The sequence below is a fragment of the Ranitomeya variabilis genome, chromosome 2 (assembly GCF_051348905.1).
Source record: "Ranitomeya variabilis isolate aRanVar5 chromosome 2, aRanVar5.hap1, whole genome shotgun sequence".
Taxonomy (NCBI): Eukaryota; Metazoa; Chordata; class Amphibia; order Anura; family Dendrobatidae; genus Ranitomeya; species Ranitomeya variabilis.
In genome coordinates this window covers 954,546,860-954,566,794 of record NC_135233.1, presented here as the reverse complement: position 1 = coordinate 954,566,794, position 19,935 = coordinate 954,546,860, and the positions used below count along the sequence as shown (strand labels likewise).

General features: G+C 44.9%; 1 protein-coding gene across 2 annotated transcripts in view; it reads right to left on the bottom strand.

The window, feature by feature from the left end:
* The window catches only part of PLS1 (plastin 1), a 238,333-nt gene that overhangs the window by 204,688 nt on the left and 13,710 nt on the right, over positions 1 to 19,935 (bottom strand). Inside the window, exon 1 of one of the 2 annotated variants that reach the window (XM_077290796.1) lies at positions 10,668 to 10,765. The exons of the other annotated variant lie outside the window; for it this stretch is intronic. The gene's annotated coding sequence lies outside the window, so the exon portion shown is untranslated. Of the gene's footprint in view, positions 1 to 10,667; positions 10,766 to 19,935 lie in introns of those variants that run through there. 2 annotated transcript variants of the gene reach the window in all.

Genomic DNA, 19,935 nt, shown 5'->3' with positions numbered 1-19,935 from the left:
CTTGGTTGAAAACCCTTTGTTGGCAATGACCGCCTGAAGTCTTGAACTCATGGACATCACCAGACGCTGTGTTTCCTCCTGTTTGATGCTTTGCCAGGCCTTCACTGCGGTGGTTTTCAGTTGCTGTTTGTTTGTGGGCCTTTCTGTCTGAAGTTTAGTCTTTAACAAGTGAAACGCATGCTCAATTAGGTTGAGATCAGGTGACTGACTTGGCCATTCAAGAATATTCCACTTCTTTGCTTTAATAAACTCCTGGGTTGCTTTGGCTTTATGTTTTGGGTCATTGTCCATCTGTAGTATGAAACGACGACCAATCAGTTTGGCTGCATTTGGCTGGATCTGAGCACACAGTATGGCTCTGAATACCTCAGAATTCATTCGTCTGCTTCTGTCCTGTGTCACATCATCAATAAACACTAGTGACCCAGTGCCACTGGCAGCCATGCATGCCCAAGCCATCACACTGCCTCCGCCGTGTTTTACAGATGATGTGGTATGCTTTGGATCATGAGCTGTATCACGCCTTCGCTATACTTTTCTCTTTCCATCATTCTGGTAGAGGTTGATCTTGGTTTCATCTGTCCAAAGAATGTTCTTCCAGAACTGTGCTGGCTTTTTTAGATGTTTTTTAGCAAAGTCCAGTCTAGCCTTTTTATTCTTGATGCTTATGAGTGTCTGGCACCGTGCACTGAACCCTCTGTATTTACTTTCATGCAGTCTTCTCTTTATGGTAGATTTGGATATTGATACGCCGACCTCCTGGAGAGTGTTGTTCACTTGGTTGGCTGTTGTGAAGGGGTTTCTCTTCACCATGGAGATTATTCTGCGATCATCCACCACTGTTGTCTTCCGTGGGCGCCCAGGTCTTTTTGCATTGATGAGTTCACCAGTGCTTTCTTTCTTTCTCAGCATGTACCAAACTGTAGATTTTGCCACTCCTAATATTGTAGCAATTTCTCGGATGGCTTTTTTCTGTTTTCGCAGCTTAAGGATGGCTTGTTTCACCTGCATGAAGAGCTCCTTTGACCGCATGTTTACTTCACAGCAAAACCTTCCAAATGCAAGCACCACACCTCAAATCAACTCCAGGCCTTTTATCTGCTTAATTGAGAATGACATAACAAAGGGATTGCCCACACCTGTCCATGAAATAGCCTTGGAGCCAATTGTCCAATTACTTTTGGTCCCTTTTAAAACAGGGTGGCACATGTTAAGGAGCTGAAACTCCTAAACCCTTCAACCAATTTTAATGTGGATACCCTCAAATGAAAGCTGAAAGTCTGAACTTCAACTACATCTGAATTGTTTTGTTTAAAATGTCTATAACCAAAATTAGAAAAATGTTGTCTCTGTCCAAATATATATGGACGTAACTGTAGATCTATTGATAGATAATACCAAGCCCGATGTTTAGTAATAAACATAATAAAATGGTAGTTAAAGAGTTAAAAAAACACACACACACACACACAAAATCTGAGTCTCGCACCTCAATACCCGGCACTGCCGCCAGCACTGGGACAGGAGCGTTCAGCTACATAGAAATACATGCAGCCACACGCTCCGGTCCCAAGTGCCGGCGGCAGTGCCAGGTATTGAGGTGTGAGACTCGTGTGGGTTTCTCGCAAGTGTGACCCCTACCAATCTACTTTCCAGGAAACTGTGCACCACCACATTATGTGTCAGGTCCGAGCATTCCTACATGAACAGTTTCCTGGAAAGTGGATTGGTCATCGTGGGCCAGTTGAATGGCCACCAAGGTCTCCCGATCTGACCCCCTTAGACTTTTATCTTTGGGGTCATCTGAAGGCAATTGTCTATGCTGTGAAGATACGAGATGTGCAGCATCTGAAACAACGGATACTGGAAGCCTGTGCTAGCATTTCTTCTGCGGTGTCGCTATCAGTGTGTCAAGAATGAGAAAAGGGTTGCATTGACAATCCAACACAATGGGCAGCACTTTGAACACATTTTATGTGGTCATAAACGTGTAAATAACTCGTGAAAGAATAAAGTTACCGTTAACCCAAGCACACCATTGTTTTTCTTGTGAAATTCTCAATATGTTTGATGTGTCACATGAACCTCTTCCCATTGAAAAAAATAAAGTTGGATCCAAAATGGCCGACTTCAAAGTGGCCACCATGGTCACCACCCATCTTGAAAAGTTTCCCCCTTCCCATATACTAATGTGACACAAACAGGAAGTTGATATCACCAAAAATTCCCATTTTATTTAGGTGTATCCATTAAATGGCCCACCCTGTAGTGACAATTAATTAGCTAGTTGCTAGTTGTCGCAACCATGGATACCTAAGGTCCTGCAATGCCTGCACATGAGGAAAGAGACATAGCAAATTAGAAAAACTCTACCACATTTCTAATTGGAGGTATTTGCTAATATTATTACACCTACTACATATTGGGATAGGATCTTGGAGATGCGAACGCTGATTTAAGCAATTAAAAGACGCTCAAAAGCCTGAACATGTGAACAGCGAGTCTTTTTCTATATAGAAATGAATAGGAAGAGCCTTTGGAGCATTTTCTGAATGCTTTTTCAGGTGTTTTTTTCGGAGCAGGACCCACTCTACACCTGCTTGAAAAAAAAACGTGTGAACAAAGCCCTGGAGCAACATGCAGTTGTTATGACACGTGAGCCGAGCACTCAATCAGCGCTAGCATCACTGTCTCCACCTTCGAACATATTGAACATCAAGAGGAAGTCCGGGCTTTGGTTGCTATAATTTCCTATCGATGTTCAATATGTCCGAAGATGGAGACAGTGACGCTAGCGCTGATTGGGCGCCGGGGTCAAGTGTCATAACAACAGCACGAGAGCCCAAGAACGTGAGTGCCAACAAAATTGGAACGGTGCCGACACGGAAGGTGAGTATTGGATTTTTTAGGCTAAGTTCACTTTAACGTTCGGGGGCTTAGCGGAGGGCTGCATACTTCCTCCGTTAAGCTCCGCCCACTTCTGCACTTCTTCCGTTTAGGCCCGTCCACTTCTGTATGCATCCTGCGCACCTATGTTTAACATTGGGTATGCAGGACATGCGGATGCGTTGTTTTGACGCGCCCGCCGACCGCACGGGAACGCAACTTGTTGCGTTTTGTGCGGAGGCGGGCGCGTCAAAATGATGCATCTGCATACATCCGCATGTCCTGTGTACCCAATGTTAAAGATATGTACGCAGGACGCATGCAGAAGTAGGTGGTCCTAAACGGAAGAAGTGTGGAAGTGGGCGGAGCTTAACAGAGGAAGTACGCAGCCCTCTGCAAATCCCCGATACGCAAGTGTGAACCCGGTTTTATCTTATCAGCGCCAAACATTTAGATCAAAAAGGGTTGTCCTAGTAGTGGACAACCCTTTTAAGAGAGACATACAATGGTCAGAGAAAATGGGAGTATGACTATACCGTCAGGGGTTTGTTTTACATCTGAAAAGAATATGATTAAAAAAAAAAATCACTGGAGATGTAATAATATTCCTACACCTAAGATCTTGTCTTCTACTTCTAAATGTGAACAGCAGCTCCACTATTATTACTGATTGTCAAAGGAAGTGAAAGAAATCAGTGTAAGTACAAGCTTGTGCCCAACAAAAAGAGAATGTACTGGGAAATCCAGATGCAACAAAATATTTCTGCCACAGATTGCACCACTTGCAGCAAATCGACACCAAAATTTTCAGTTATTACATGTGAATTTTACTGCATTGTCCTGTGGATTTCACCCCTACACATCAATGAGGTCAAATCCCTAGTGGAAATCCACTCAATTTCCATCACAAAATGGATGGAGATTTAGCAAACATTTGAGCAACGGTACATAGGAGTTTCAAAACCCCATCCACATGTGTTGTATTTGTTTTAAAAGTAACAACATTTTTAATCCAAAAAACATATGCATTACTCCAAGCAAAGGATAATAAAAGACTGCCAACAAAAAAGATTTCACATGTAGGTGGCAGAAAGATGACCTCAAAGACATTACACTGTTTTTTTTTTTTTAACCCCTTTACCCCCAAGGGTGGTTTGCACGTTATGGACCGGGTCAATTTTTACAATTCTGACCACTGTCCCTTTATGAGGTTATAACTCTGGAACGCTTCAACGGATCCCAGTGATTCTGACACTGTTTTCTCGTGACATATTGTACTTCATGATAGTGGTAACATTTCTTTGATATTACCTGCGTTTATTTGTGAAAACAGAAATTTGGCGAACATTTTGAAAATTTTGCAATTTTCCAACTTTTAATTTTTATGCAATTAAATCACAGAGATATGTCACACAAAATACTTAATAAGTAACATTTCCCACATGTCTACTTTACATCAGCACAATTTTGGAACCAAAACTTTTTTTAGTTAGGGAGTTATAAGGGTTAAAAGTTGACCAGCAATTTCTCATTTTTACAACACCATTTTTTTTTTTAGGGACCACATCTCATTTGAAGTCATTTTGAGGGGTCTATATGATAGAAAATACCCAAGTGTGACACCATTCTAAAAACTGCACCCCTCAAGGTGCTCAAAACCACATTCAAGAAGTTTATTAACCCTTCAGGTGTTTCACAGGAATTTTTGGAATGTTTAAATAAAAATGAACATTTAACTTTTTTTCACAAAAAATTTACTTCAGCTCCAATTTGTTTTATTTTACCAAGAGTAACAGGAGAAAATGGACCCCAAACGTTGTTGTACAATTTGTCCTGAGTACGCCGATACCCCATATGTGGGGGTAAACCACTGTTTGGGCGCATGGCAGAGCTCGGAAGGGAAGGAGCGCCGTTTGACTTTTCAATGCAAAATTGACAGGAATTGAGATGGGACGCCATGTTGCGTTTGGAGAGCCACTGATGTGCCTAAACACTGAAACCCCCACAAGTGACACCATTTTGGAAAGTAGACCCCCTAAGGAACTTATCTAGAGGTGTGGTGAGCACTTTGACCCACCAAGGGCTTCACAGAAGTTTATAACGCAGAGCCGTGCAAATAAAAAAAAATTTTTTTTCCACAAAAATTATTTTTTAGCCCCCAGTTTTGTATTTTCCCAAGGGTAACAGGAGAAATTGGACCCTAAATATTGTTGTCCAATTTGTCCTGAGTACGCTGATACCTGATATGTGGGGGGGAACCACCGTTTGAGCGCATGGCAGAGCTCGGAAGGGAAGGAGCATCATTTGGAATGCAGACTTAGATGGATTGGTCTGCAGGCGTCACATTGCGTTTGCAGAGCCCCTAATGTACCTAAACAGTAGAAACCCCCGACAAGTGACCCCATATTGGAAACTAGACCCCCCAAGGAACTTATCTAGATGTGTTGTGAGAACTTTGAGCCCCCAAGTGTTTCACTACAGTTTATAATGCAGAGCCGTGAAAATAAAAAATCTTTTTTTTTCCCACAAAAATTATTTTTTAGCCCCCAGTTTTGTATTTTCCCAAGGGTAACAGGAGAACTTGGACCCCAAAAGTTGTTGTCCAATTTGTCCTGAGTACGCCGATACCCCATATGTTGGGGTAAATCCCTGTGTGGGCACACGGGAGAGCTCGGAAGGGAAGGAGCACTGTTTTACTTTTTCAACGCAGAATTGGCTGGAATTGAGATTGGACGCCTTGTCGCGTTTGGAGAGCCCCTGATGTGCCTAAACAGTGGAAACCCCCCAATTATAACTGAAACCCTAATGCAAACACACCCTAACCCTAATCCCAACGGTAACCTTAACCACACCTCTAACCCAGACACACCCCTAACCCTAATCCCAACCCTATTCCCAACCGTAAATGTAATCCAAACCCTAACCCTAACTTTAGCCCCAACCCTAACTTTAGCCCCAACCCTAACTGTAGCCTTAACCCTAGCCCCAACCTTAACCCTAGCTCTAACCCTAACCCTAGCCCCAACCCTAGCCCTAACCGGAAAATGGAAATAAATACGTTTTTTTATTTTTTTTATTTTTCCCTAACTAAGGGGGTGATGAAGGGGGGTTTGATTTACTTTTATAGTGGGTTTTTTAGCGGATTTTTATGATTGGCAGCCGTCACACACTGAAAGACGCTTTTTATTGCAAAAAATATTTTTTGCGTTACCACATTTTGAGAGCTATAATTTTTCTATATTTGAGACCACAGAGTCATGTGAGGTCTTGTTTTTTGCGGGACAAGTTGACGTTTTTATTGGTAACATTTTCAGGCACGTGACATTTTTTGATCACTTTTTATTCCGATTTTTGTGAGGCAGAATGACCAAAAACCAGCTATTCATGAATTTCTTTTGGGGGAGGCGTTTATACCGTTCCGCGTTTGGTAAAATTGATAAAGCAGTTTTATTCTTTGGGTCAGTACGATTACAGCGATATCTCATTTATGTCATTTTTTTATGTTTTGGCGCTTTTATACGATAAAAACTATTTTATAGAAAAAGTAATTATTTTGGCATCGCTTTATTCTGAGGACTATAACTTTATTTTTTTGCTGATGATGCTGTATGGCGGCTCTTTTTTTGCGGGACAAAATGACGCTTTCAGCGGTACCATGGTTATTTATATCCGTCTTTTTGATCGTGTTTTATTCCACTTTTTATTCGGCGGTATGATAATAAAGCGTTGTTTTTTGCCTCGTTTTTTTTTTTTTTTTTCTTACGGTGTTTACTGAAGGGGTTAACTAGTGGGACAGTTTTATAGGTTGGGTCGTTACGGACGCAGCGATACTAAATATGTGTACTTTTATTGTTTGTTTTTTTATTTAGATAAAGAAATGTATTTATGGGAATAATATATATATATTTTTTCTTTATTTAGGATTTTTTTTTTTATTTATTTTTTTTTACACATGTGGAAATTTTTTTAAAAACTTTTTTACTTTGTCCCAGGGGGGGACATCACAGATCGGTGATCTGACAGTTTGCATAGCGCTCTGTCAGATCACCGATCTGACTTACAGCACTGCAGGCTTACCAGCGCTTGCTCTGAGCAGGCACTCGGTAAGCCACCTCCCTCCCTGCAGGACCCGGATGCCGCGGCCATCTTGGATCCGGGACCTGCAGCGAGGAAGGAGGTAGGAGACCCTCGGAGCAACGCGATCACATCGCGTTGCTCCGGGGGTCTCAGGGAAGCCCGCAGGGAGCCCCGTCCCTGCGCGATGCTTCCCTATACCGCTGGCACACTGGTGTGCCGGGGGTTAATGTGCCGGGGGCGGTCCGTGACCGCTCCTGGCACATAGCGCCGGATGTCAGCTGCGATAGGCAGCTGACACCCCGCCGCGATCGTCCGTGCTCCCCCCGTGAGCGCGGCCGATCGCACTGGACGTACTATTCCGTCCTTGGGAAGTAGGGCCCACCCCACATGGACGGAATAGTACGTCCAATGACAGAAAGGGGTTAAACTGTGCAAAAAATGACATTTAAAAAAAAAATTAAATGGAAAACAAAAAGTTAATCATAAAATTGCTAAACATTAAATCAATAGCATAGATACTCACGGCGTGTGCATGAGATTTCTTAAAATTCCGCTGCATTTTCATGACATGGGAACATCCCCTTAAGAGAATATTCACACGTTGAGTATTTGCTGCAGGTTTTATTATGGAAAGTTCTGCATTTGTCCCATTTATCTAATGTTTTTAGTCTGGGGGGGGAGCAATACATCTGGCCCCTTCCAAGGTTATTGATATCAGCCCACAACTGGCTGTTTAGCCTTTGCTGGTTAGAAATTATAGTGGGACTTTAAGTCATTATTTTTCTGGGGTCCCAGCAAACTAACCAGTAAAGGCTAAGCAAACAGCTGTGAGCTCTTATTAATAGCCTGGGAATCTTTTGGAATATTGTCCCCTTTCCCAGATTATTAACATCAGCCCCCAGCAGTCAGCTTTCCCTCTGCTGGTTATGAAAATTACAAGGGAGCCCATGCCATTTTTAAAAATTATTTATTTAATACATGATGTACACAGTGGGTGCTGAATACAACTCCCATCATTGGTGCCTGGTTGCGCTGTTCTCAGGGAGACCAGGCAACAATGGTGAAAGCTGCCTTCAGCACCCAGTGCCTGGGAACAGTGCGAACTATACAGCTTTTCCCAGGCGACGGTACGTGGCGCACACATATGGTACATGGATGCCACACCTATATAACAACACACGGACACGGATAGCATCGGTACTAGTTTTTCTAGTACCGGAAATATCAGGAATTGGGAAGGGGCCTAAAATAATAAGTGCTAAAGCTGCCTACTTTTGATCTGGTAACAAGTTCTATATAAGCTACCCTCAGGTTGCATTCACAGGTCCGTGTTTCATGGTCTGATTACTAGCCTCTTGACCTAAACTCAACAAACTCATACTTTATATGTTTATCAGGATGTTGAGTTCAGATCAGGAGACCATTGGACGGTCAGTAAGACATGGATATGTGAGTGCAGCCATAAGCATAAAGCGATTATCAAGGACTATTTATTTTTTCATGAGACTAAGAACTGACATACAGGTAGCTACTGCGTACGTGCCTGTCCTGCCTTGCGTAGGCCCAGAGCGCTCATAGACCGCTTCTGCCTGTGATTAGGCAGCTCTTCCATGCTGCTGTGTTGACAGGGCATGATTGCTAACATCATGATTGGAGCCGCCTCCCACAGTTATGCAGCGGGTAGTTAGCTGGCAATCTGTATGACATAGGCAGTCACACCCCGTCAACAGAGCAGAATAGAAGAGAAGACACTGTTCTGTGGATATGCAGTAATCGGAAGCAGGAGAATTGCTGGCAGGAGCGCTTCATGACCACTCTGAGCTGGGAGAGATTGATGCTGGGCACAACAGGCAGGCAGTTAGCAACCACTTGCTTAGAAGTTCTTAGGCCCATAAGAAAAAAATAAAAAATAGTTCTAGATAACCACTTTAACATTTTAGCAGCTTTTTCTTAACCCAAACAGTAAAGTATAAAAGGATTTTTCTGGCATTTTTTATTTGTGTTTTTACTTTTACAAGTCAATGAATGCATAGATCAAGTGATTCCATAACTCCTTCAAGAATAAAGATATATAATATCAAACACAAAACAAAAGACACCAATAACATAAGACACAAAATCACGTTTTTTTTCTAAACAGGAGGGGAAAAAAGAAAACAATAAAATGTTTATGGAATAAAAATATGTACATAGAGCATGAAATATGTAAATTGCCTCTTTAGAGAGGAAGAGGACTAGAACTCTAGCACCATCTATAGGAAGTAGCATTCCTAAAAGTAAACATTGACCCTTTAACAAGCCTTGCCACATGACTTAGGATAAAAGCTAAACCTAAGGGTACTGTCACACAGTACCATTTTGATCGCTACGACGGTACGATTCGTGACGTTCTAGCGATATCGTTACGATATCGCAGTGTCTGACACGCAGCAGCGATCAGGGATCCTGCTGAGAATCGTACGTCGTAGCAGATCGTGTGGAACTTTCTTTCGTCGCTTGATCTCCCGCTGACATCGCTGGATCGTTGTGTGTGACAGCGATCCAGCGATGTGTTCGCTTGTAACCAGGGTAAACATCGGGTAACTAAGCGCAGGGCCGCGCTTAGTAACCCGATGTTTACCGTGGTTACCAGCGTAAACGTTAAAAAACCAAACAGTACATACTTACATTCCGGTGTCAGTCCTCCGGCGTCTCAGCTTCTCTGCACTGTGTGAGCGTCTGCCAGCCGGAAAGCGAGCACAGCGGTGACGTCTGACGTCACCGCTGTGCTTGCCGGCTATGGCGCTTACACAGTGGAGAGAAGCAGAACGCCGGGGACAGACACCGGAATGTAAGTATGTACTGTTTGTTTTTTTAACGTTTACGCTGGTAACCAGGGTAAACATCGGGTTACTAAGCGCGGCCCTGCGCTTAGTTACCCGATGTTTACCCTGGTTACCGGGGACTTCGGCATCGCTCCAGCGCCGTGATTGCAACGTGTGACCGCAGTCTACGACGCTGGAGCGATAATCATACGATCGCTGCGACGTCACGGATCGTGCCGTCGTAGCGATCAAAATGGTACTGTGTGACAGTACCCTAAGTCATATGACAAGGCTCGTTAAAGGGTCGATATTGACATTTAGGATTGTTACTTTGAATAGATGGCACTAGAGTTCTAGTCCTCTTCCTCTCTGAAGAGGAAATTTGCATATTTAATTTCCCAGAAGAGTATTGCAAGGCTTAAAAGCCTCCTCACATTGGCATGCCAGGCTTGGCATGTTACTCTTCACAAGGAGAAATGTTACCCCTTGGATCGTAACGCATGAAAAAAGCAACAACAAAAAAATCCTTACTTAGGACATACTGCGATTCTGAAGAAAAAAAATAAAAATTGCAAACCTCGTGAAAAAATGCAATAATGCAGTGTATGTATTGCACTATAGTTTCCTACAGTGGCTGCAGCAAAAAACTGACACCTTGAAGTGAATAGAGGTTCTTGCATCATCCAGAATAAAGTCCCTCACTTCCTCTCCTGGCTGTTACTTCTAGCCTCCTCAGGGCGCCTCCTCTGTCCTCACTATCTACTTCCCCAATCTTAGCACAATGCAGGATGCTCGGATCCTGTAAATCAATTATTAACGTTACACAGCCATTTGCATACAGGGCTGTCTATAACCAGTGTAGAACACAAATACGGCTACAAAAAGTTTTTTCAGACTTACTTGAATCCGTGCAAATCCTTCATGGGATAAAGTTTATTAGGGATGCTGATCAGCGCTAGGTTGGCAGCTTCTGCGCCTTGTGTGCCTACACCTGCACTCGGCTGGCAACCTGCTACCTGACGGGCATTCCTCGGGTCCAATCATACTGCAGAGACGAGACACACGGGCAGGGCTGGTCAGGCACCAATCCACATGATTGGCAGTCACCAAGGATCAGGTTGCAGTGACGTGCCTTTTACTGTCCTAGTCACCATGGTGATCTGTAGACGCTGGTTATACCTCTCTCTGCAAGCTGTGCTGCAGCGTACAAGGCGAGGACGATCCAGACCATACAGTAACCTAGAAACATCAGTGCAATGATGGGAGTGCAAGAGGGAAAAATCATATGTTATACAGTACAAAATCCACAGCTACATCATGCCCCCTTCCTTACAACCACGTGTTACTGATACAGGTGCTGTGCAATACAGAGACACGCAAGACATATAGGCTGGAATCATGCAATACATTCATGTGGTGCGAATCGATCTAAAGGACCGGGCCCATTGGTCATGTCAGTGATCGGTGTCCGCTGACGGTATCCCGGGGTCTTTTTTTGATAAGCCGGCCTGGCATGATTTCATCTGTGCGGCGTGATGTCCATGTGACGTTGCGCCAGGCAGGCTAATCAAAAGAAAAGCTACAGATGCCGTCAGGTTGGCTATTGCTGTCAGGGCTCCCATCTAGCGGCCACAGATGTCTGACTGGGGTAATGGACTGGGTTCTGCAAATCAATTCACACCAACTAAACCTAGAGTCACACAGCAGTGTAAAAAAATCGCTCCCATTCTCATCCAGAAAAGTGGGACGCATGAAATCCGTATGAGTGAAATCCGCGTGGATTATTGTATTGCATGCAATCCGTATTCAGTCTGTTTTTTCACCAGTGTTTTTTTTATTCCATATTAAGGGTCTGTTTGACCCTAACTAGTGATGAGCGAGTATACTCGTTACTGGAGATTTCTCGAGCACGCTCGGGTGTCCTCAGAGTATTTTTTAGTGCTCGGAGATTTAGTTTTCTTCGTCGCAGCTGAATGATTTACATCTCTTAGCCTGCTTGATTACATGTGGGGATTCCCTAGCAACCAGGCAACCCCCACATGTACTTATGCTGGCTAAAAGATGTAAATCATTCAGCTGAGGCGATGAAAACTAAATCTCCAAGCACTAAAAAAATACTCGGAGGACACCCGAGCGTGCTCGAGAAATCTCGAGTAACGAGTATATTCGCTCATCGCTAATCCTAAACCTATGAATACACACCCACTAAGGGCAGCGGTTTGGACCACACCCATTTTGGTGGGCTATTCAAAACTTTCTCATCCTTGTTGCTGTACTGTATGGAGCCATCTTCTAATATGTCCTCTCATTTGCCCTTTAGTTGTACTCAGCGAGTCCTTTTTAACTGGGTGCTGTCAAGCCAATTTGATGAGTGGCGCAAAGTCATTGTGGATCCGAGGAGGCATGCCAGACTAGGAGTCTATCCTTTCATTAGCAAACAGGCCTCAAAGGGCCACTTACAGTGGCTGAATTGGGGATAGACGGTGCCATCCTGTGAAATTCATTCCTACTGCCGCATGTACTTTGTCACGTTTGAGCAGTTGTTGGAGAAGCGTGACCGCGACGTCACAAAGGTCCTTTGTGGCGCGCCATGAATCCCTGGGAACGGAAGCCACCGCATGCAACGCTGAGAACCGGGAGAACTCTGGGGGCCGCCGGAAGGTAAGTATATCCATATTTTTTATTTTTATTCTTTTTTTTTTTTTTTTTACACGAATATGGATCCCAGGGCCTGAAGGAGAGTCTCCTCTCCTCCAGACCCTGGGAACCATCTGGGATCGCTCCCTGCACTATATGAGGCTACCTCAGAGATCCGCACATGCCGTACCCGGCGTATAAGACGACTCCTGACTTTTGAGAAGATTTTCAAGTGTTAAAAAGTCGTCTTATACACCGGAAAATACGGTAGGTTGTGTCATAACGTAATGGTTTAACTCATATTTGGCCATGCTCTTCCCGTTTCCGACATTTTGGACTGGTTTTAGCAACACAAAATTGCATCAGTGCACATAGCAATTGTTACACTAACCCCTAACCAATCCCAATATATGTTAACCCTTTAATGACATCAATACATCGTTTTACTGACCTGAGATATAAGAGAATAGCCTCCCCATACAGGTGACAATCCAGCAGCTGTCGGCTGTACACTATAGCTGACAACTTGCTGCATCAGCGACAATCAGTGTTGGCACCGTCCATATGTTTAACCCCTTAGATGCTGCTGTCAATAGTGACTACATCATATAAATGGTTAACAGTGTGGGGGCTTCCTATTTAACCCTATCGGCACCCAGAGATCATGATTGTGTGGTCCTGATTTTTGCCATGGCAGCTCATGGCCAAATAGCGGACTTAGAGTCTGACGGCTATAGTGGCCTGTTCAGAAGTTAGCGACATTTAGGTGGTAAAAATACACTTTTTCTTTTTCAAATTCACTGTGTTTAGAAAGTACAAGAAAATACAATACAAATAGTACAGGGGGTAAAATATAACTATAAATCATATATGCATAACTACAGTACATTGGGTGTATAGGGTGGATTTTCCATCAATATCCCGATCAAGCATGTGTTTTTCCATATGAAAGATGAGAGAGAGGGAGCGGACCACGGCAGACCACCAATCAATAGAGTGTGATTATGAACACTGTTGTAACAACATCCCAGATAATCTTAAGGTACCGTCACACTAAGCGACGCTGCAGCGATACAGACAACGATGCCGATCGCTGCAGCGTCGCTGTTTGGTCGCTGGAGAGCTGTCACACAGACCGCTCTCCAGCGACCAACGATGCCGAGGTCCCTGGGTAACCAGGGTAAACATTGGGTTGCTAAGCGCAGGGCCGCGCTTAGTAACCTGATGTTTACCCTGGTTACCAGTGTAAAATGTAAAAAAACAAACACTACATAGTTACATAGTTATTAAGGTTGAAGGAAGACTTTAAGTCCATCTAGTTCAACCCATAGCCTAACCTAACATGCCCTAACATGTTGATCCAGGGGAAGGCAAAAAAAACCCATGTGGTAAGAGTAAGCTCCACCATGGGGAAAAAAATTCCTTCCCGACCCCACATACGGCAATCAGACTAGTTCCCTGGATCAACGCCTTATCAAGGAATCTAATATATATACCCTGTAATATTATACTTTTCCAGAAAGGTATCCAGTCCCCTCTTAAATTGAAGCAATGAGTCACTCATTACAACATCATACGGCAGAGAGTTCCATAGTCTCACTGCTCTTACAGTAAAGAATCCGCGTCTGTTATAATGCTTAAACCTTCTTTCCTCCAGACATAGAGGATGCCCCCTTGACCCTGTCTCAGGTCTGTGATTAAAAAGATCATCAGAAAGGTCTTTGTACTGTCCCCTCATATATTTATACATTAACATAAGATCACCCCTTAGCCTTCGTTTTTCCAAACTAAATAGCCCCAAGTGTAATAACCTATCTTGGTATGGCAGACCCCCCAGTCCTCTAATAACCTTGGTTGCTCTTCTCTGCACCCGCTCCAGTTCAGCTATGTCTTTCTTATACACCGGAGACCAGAACTGTGCACAGTATTCTAAGTGTGGTCACACTAGTGACTTGTATAGAGGTAAAATACGTACGCTACTTACCTGGTAGCAGTGTTTTTTCAGGAGCCATGACAGCACAACGAGAGAGGGGAATCCGCCCTTCAGGGACAGGAAACCTCAGACATAAAAGGGCGGCCCCTCACTCCCCCGCCAGTTGGTTTACAGAGAACGAAAGGACCTTCTAGGTTAGTAGCACATAAACAATATTAAAATATGGTACAATTCACCACGTGCATAAACTTAGGAATTATACTAAAGGAGGTGTCGATCCCAATAGACAAAAGAGGGTAGGGAATATAAGGGTGCTGTCATGGCTCCTGAAAAAACACTGCTACCAGGTAAGTAGCGTACGTATTTATTCAGTCGCCATGACAGCACAACGAGAGACTTTCAGAGAAGTGAAAAGTAACTAGGGAGGGATTATTGCCTCCAGCACCCTTCTTCCAAACGTGAGGTCGGAGGAGCCACCTAGATCTAGTCTATAGTGTCTAAGAAAGGTAGATGGAGAAGACCATGTGGCCGCCTTACAAATGTCTTCAATCGACACTTCTGCTCTCTCAGCCCAGGATGTGGCTACCGCACGAGTGGAGTGAGCCTTTATACCTTCTGGAATTTCCACGCCACCTGCGGTATAAGCGAGAGATATTGCCTCCCTAATCCATCTAGCTAGTGTATTTTTTGATACTCTAAGCCCTTTCCTAACCCCCTGGTAGGATAAAAATAAGGAGTGATCTTTTTTCCAAGTGTCTGTTACTGAAATGTACTTAAGGAGACACCTTCGTACGTCCAAACAATGAAATTTATATTCCTTTTCATTAGAGGGATTAGAACAGAATGAAGGTAGGACCACCTCCTGGGACCTATTAAATTTTGAAGCAACCTTTGGAAGATAAAGGGGATCAGGTCTCATGACCACTCTATCTTCCCTGAACTGCATATATGGAGGTTGTCTAGATAATGCTTGTAGATCACTAACCCTCCTCACGGATGTGAGGGCAACTAAGAGGGCCGTTTTAACTGATAAAATCTTGATTGGAACATTATCAATAGGCTCGAACGGGGCTTGTGTTAGGGCCGAGAGCACAAGATTTAGGTCCCATGGGACTATTTTTTGTTTAATAACTGGCCTGGATCTGGTAACCGCCTTAAAGAATCTAGATATCCAGTGATTACTGGCTAAGTTAGCATTATATAGCGCTCCCAGAGCTGAAACCTGAACTCTGAGAGTGCTGGTGGCTAAGCCCATCTCTAGGCCCTTCTGTAAAAATTCTCAGATTTGAGTAACATCAGGTCTTTGATCAATTTGTGCCCCAGAACTCGATAGGAATTTTCTCCAAACCCTGACATAGATGTTTGTGGTGGAGGTTTTCCTACTTTTAAGCAGTGTATTTATAAGATTTTGAGAAAATCCCTTCCCTTTTAGTAGTGACCTCTCAAATTCCACGCTGTTAGGTGTAAGTTGGCTACTCGTGGATGCAAGATTGGACCCTGGGAGAGGAGGTCTGGTAATTCTGGGAGGATCCATGGCTGGGAAATGGACATGTCTCTCAGCCATGGGAACCACGACCTCTTGGGCCAGAACGGGGCTATCAGTATCACTCGAGCCCTGTCTTCCCGAATTTTCCTCAGAACTATAGGAATTAGATTTAGAGGAGGAAAGGCATAGGCGAGACTGAAGTTCCAAGAAATTGAGAGAGCGTCGACTGCATACGGGATGTCCCTTGGACTTAGGGAACAGAATTGATGTAGTTTTCTGTTTCCTCGACTGGCAAAGAGATCTATCTCTGGACAGCCCCACAACCGTATGATCTGATTGAAGACAGTCAGTTTTAGAGACCAGTCCCCTTGTTTGAGTTCGTTGCGGCTTAAATAATCGGCCATGGTATTTAGTTTTCCCTTTATATGAAGAGCCGTAAGGGAGAGTAGGTGGTTCTCGGCCATCTGAAAGATACGATTCGCAACGTCCATTAACAACCTAGATCGCGTACCACCTTGGTGGTTAATATAGGCAACAGTCACCTGGTTGTCAGAGAGTAGTCTGACAAGTCTACCCTGTAGATGTACAAGGAAACCTTCCAAAGCCCGTTCTACCGCCAATAATTCCTTAAAATTAGAAGATGTGTTCTGTTCAGACTGGAACCATAACCCCTGAATGCAATCATCTTTCCAATGAGCCCCCCAACCCGTAGGGCTAGCATCAGTTGTAATCACACGCGATATTGGATTTGACCAGGGTACCCCTCTACGGAGATTCGGAATGTGCGTCCACCAAATTAGTGAATCAGTGGTTTCAATAGATAGAGAAAATTTGCTATCGAGGTTACCGTCCAGCCTTCGAAAATTATGCAGAACCTCCCACTGCAAGGACCTGGAGTGAAACTGTGCCCAGAGCACTGCTGGAAAACAAGAAGTAAGAGAACCCAAAAGTGACATTGCTTCTCTTAAGGAGACTACGGGATTATTGATCGCCGTGGTGACCAGCCGGTGAATACCATTCACCTTTGAGTCCGGCAGGCGGCATTCCTGCTGACTCGAATCTATAATAAGACCCAAAAATTCCTGTGATGTTAATGGTTGAAGACGCAATTTCTTGAGATTAACAACCCATCCTAAGTTATGTAGTGCCGCCATCACCTTATTCAACTGGTCTTTACAGTGTGACTCTGAACGTCCCACAATTAACAAATCATCTAGGTAGGGAATTATTAGTATGTTTTGTTCGTGAAGGTGTGCCATAACTTCTACCATGATCTTAGTGAAAACTCGAGGTGCAACCGCAACACCAAAAGGGAGTGCCCGATACTGAAAGTGCTCCACTGTGCCGGCAAGAGAAACCGCCACCCTGAGAAAGCGCTGATGATTCACATGTATTGGGACATGGTAATAGGCGTCTTTCAGATCTAAGACGACCATGAAGCAACCGTGAAAAAGAAGTTTTATTGCTGTTTTCACAGATTCCATTTTAAAGGATGGGATCAGCAAGAATTCATTCAGGCCTTTAAGATTGATGATGGTACGATATGACCCATCAGGCTTTTTTATCAGGAATAAAGGGGAATAAAACCCCTTACCTTGTTCTTCCGTGGGTACTTTAATCAACACCCCCTTATGTTGGAGATCATGAACCTCTGACTCCAATGCCAATTGTTCTGCGGGAGAAGAACGGATAGCAGTTAATTTAAATTTGTCCTGAGGTATATGATGGAACTGGAACTTTAGGCCCTCCTTAATGATACTAAGAATCCACGGACTATTGGTAATCCTCAACCAGGCTGGGTAGAAGGCCAAAAGCCTACCCCCCACCTGGCCCGCCAGTCATTGGGGTTTTTTAGAGTCTCGAGAGGAGTTGAACATGTATCCTCTACCTCTTCGTCTGCTGCTATTATATCTGGTCGAATCTCTATTCGGATCTCTATCAAATCTTCGGCGATAAGATCCTCCTCTGTAGTAATCCCGCCTATAAAAGGGTTTTCTCAATAGAGGGAACCGTTTTTTACTGTCCCCTGCTTTTTCAAGCAGCTCATCTAGCACTGGACCAAACAAATGAACCCCTTCACAGGGGATGCCACATAATTTTGATCTGGCCTGCAAATCTCCTGGCCAACATTTCAACCAGAGTGCCCTGCGGGCTGCATTGGATAAAGCTGAGGATCTTGCGGCCAGCCTGACAGAATCCGCTGACGCATCAGAAAGGAAGGCTGCAGCATCTTGAATTACAGACATGGACGATAGGATCTCACTTCTAGGAACCTTATCCTTAAGTTGGTCCTCCAGGTGCCCTAGCCACACCATCAATGATCGGGCTGTGCAAGTGGCCGCAATTGCCGGCCTCAGGGATCCCGCAGCTGTCTCCCAAGTCCCTTTAAGGAACACATCAGCCTTCCTATCAAGTGGGTCCTTCAGGTTACCCAAGTCTTCAAACGGGAGAGAAGATTTCCTGCATGCTTTGGCCACTGCTGCATCCAGTTTTGGGACCTTGTCCCAAGAAGACGAAGCCTCTTCCTCGAAAGGATACCTCCTTTTAAAGGCTGGTGGAAGTGACCGCTTCCTCTCGGGCTTCTTCCATTCCTTCGTAATCAATGACTTGATTTTTTCTACTACCGGAAAAACCCTACGGGTTTTACGGTCAATGCCCTTGAACATGATGTCCTGAATAGAACATTCTGACTGGGTCTCTTCAATCCCCATGGTGTTGTTGACAGCTTTCACTAGGTGATTAACCCTATCTATAGACAGACAGGCTCGGCTGGACTCCATATCCTCTGAGGATGATGATGACGGAATAGAATCCGAACTCACACCGCCCGACTCCGAATCCACATCTGATACTGGGGATGAAATTTCCTTCCTCTTTTTGGCAACTGTCTTGTGAGACCTGGACATCATGGAATCTCTGACCTCCTGTCTAACCATGTCTCTAAGAGTAGACGATAGATCAGGGGCCTCCTCCTCGATTAAACGCTGTATGCAGGCTTTGCACAGCTTCTTTTTATGTCCATCCGGAAGCGGCTCTGTACACACGGCACACTCCCTATGTTTGGACTTGGAGTCACATTTTCTCCCCTAACAAGGAGAGAGGGAATACAAGGAGGGACAGCAATCAGGAAGCATACTTTCATACTTACACGTAGCTCACTTACCCATCACTGCAGCGAATGGTACCGTGATCGGGGGGTCCTTCTTGGCCGGAGTCTCTTTACGGCCTGAGGATCTGGTTGATTTCTGAGCCGCCCTGGCTCCACCAGCGCGACTACTGCCACTAGACCGCCGCTGGGAACCGACCTGAGGCTCTTCCAACTGTTGCAATTGTTGCTGCTGCTGCTGTAGATTTCTCTGCGAAGCTCCCTCTGACGAATCCATTATAATAAGGGATCAGGAGCAGTCTGCAGCCGCTATTAGCCTCCTTAATATACCCCCATGGTACCACCCCCCGGATGGGGGGACAGCAGGAACTCCCTGTGGTGCGGTCCGTACTATCCGCTGATAGGGCCCGCTCCCCAGGGCCGCACCCCCGTTCATCGCCGAGATCTAGCACCACCCGGACTACAGGGCGCCGCCATTGACCAGGGCGGCGCTACTGCGCATGCCCCACCGCGTCACCAAGCCGCGCCGCAACATCCGGAAACGTCACTTCCGGTTGCGACTACGGCGATGCCGGCCGACACGAGTAGGGAGACGCAGCACCGCCCGGCATCAACGTGCCCGCCCCGGGCAGTGCACAGAGTCCCAGACGCATCAGGAGACGCGCCCCCGCAAGCAGACCCCGAATACTCACCAGGTACGCGTGCGCGGCCCACAATAGAAGTCGGCCACCACCAGGGGCCGCTTCTCGCTGCTGTCACCGACACCGACAGTACCCCTGCCGTGTGGTGCTTCCACAACCTGACCAGGCCGAGGTAGGGGGCCCCCGCTACCTGCGTCGGCCTGTCAGAAGTGGGACATCTTCATTAAAGGGAACCTGTCACCACGTTTTTGGAAGATGGGATAAAAATAGCGTTAAATAGGGGCAGAGGTGGGCATTACATTAGTGTGTTTGTTATGCGTTTATTACCCACCTAAGTTGCCGAAATACCTTTGCAAAGTCTCCGT